Source organism: Pristis pectinata, chromosome 34, assembly GCF_009764475.1.
Source record: "Pristis pectinata isolate sPriPec2 chromosome 34, sPriPec2.1.pri, whole genome shotgun sequence".
In the NCBI taxonomy this organism is placed as follows: domain Eukaryota; kingdom Metazoa; phylum Chordata; class Chondrichthyes; order Rhinopristiformes; family Pristidae; genus Pristis; species Pristis pectinata.
The window spans coordinates 15,744,807-15,746,138 of NC_067438.1; the positions used below are offsets into that span (position 1 = coordinate 15,744,807).

At 51.7% G+C, this 1,332-nt stretch overlaps 1 non-coding gene across 1 annotated transcript; it reads right to left on the reverse strand.

The window, feature by feature from the left end:
- Positions 1-895: 895 nt before the first annotated feature.
- LOC127586149 (U1 spliceosomal RNA) lies at positions 896-1,059 on the reverse strand. Its single transcript, XR_007958654.1, has one exon. It is a non-coding gene; the product is annotated as a U1 spliceosomal RNA (small nuclear RNA).
- Between the last annotated feature and the right edge of the window lie 273 nt (positions 1,060-1,332).

A 1,332-nucleotide genomic window follows, 5' to 3' on the forward strand; every position in this document is an offset into this window, starting at 1 on the left:
AAGTTTGTTTTGGAATAAAAGCAAAAAGGATCATTTCTACAGGAGGACAGATCTGCTCTTACCTGGCAGGGGAGAGACCGTGATCAAAAAGGCTGTTCTCCCAGGACAAATTCGTGGCAGATCTCTACAGACACCAACACTGAAGGAAAGATATCGAGGACTCTTCGCGATCAAGCGGCTGCCTGATGAGAGCTTAACCTGCTGACACAGAGGTGGACCCTAATGCTGATTAGGATCAGCAAACGACCCCCTCAGGATGGCGGCAGCGACGAGCACCTTGGGAGGGGGGATCCGCAATCCCATCAGTGTGACAGCGAAGGACCTCAGCGATGGGAACCCTTTCACACGGGACCCCTTCATCTGGACACTTGCAAGTTCGAGGCGAAGGACACCTCCTGCCTCCAGGACTTCACGGGTAACGGGTACTTCGGCGTTACCTTCAAGCACCCGGCAGGATAGCAGAAGCCGCTGCAGGACTTTCGGGAGAAGGGGAACGAAGCTCCGCTGTCACTCCTGCAGATTTTTTTAACAAAATAAATTTTATTCATAACAAAAGAAACTATATAAAATAATAAAACAGTTCAAACCTTTACATTCGCGTACAGTTCCATTCTTAGTGGTACTTCTGATATACAAGAACACAACACCCATGTGGCTCCCTGGGGTAATACCCCAATCCTGTATTTACAATATTTGAGGGGCTTCCTCACCTGATCCCGTCCCTCTCTCTGCAGAGGCAGAAGAACCCTAAGCTGCCGTCGACTTCCCCAGTGCGTCCCTCAGCACGTACCCCCCTGTCACTGCTAATGATGGATCCGCACAGCAACGTTACCGGCTGACACTGAATCACCGTGAGCAGATGAACGGAAGCAAGTTCTGTCTTTACATGAGTGACCAGGGGAGAGCGCGAACGCAGTCCCCCACTACCACAAATTCTGCAGTCGAGTATCCCGCATTTGGGGACATCGCAGGCGTCAGCACACCGGGAGTGCAATGGGATAGCCTCGTCCTGGAACCTCGGCCGTCCTGATCACCGACGATTCCCTGCCAGGTAAGTATGCTTTACGCGGCTCCCGCTCACCCAGCCAGCCACATGCATCACCCCTTAGCATTTACACGAGTGCATTGTCAAACAGTACATTGTTTCTGTTTACCCACAGGCAGCTTGGAGAAACATACACCTCCATGTTTTGCCTTTCCTTCCTTTCAGAACTAGTGTTACTTTGCATCATTTCACGCTGTCTTCTCGCCCTCCTTATCTGCATGTCGTCCTTAAATGGAAGCAGCCTCGCTGGCTTTCGACCTGCAACGCCGCGGCTCCCCGCTGGGTGT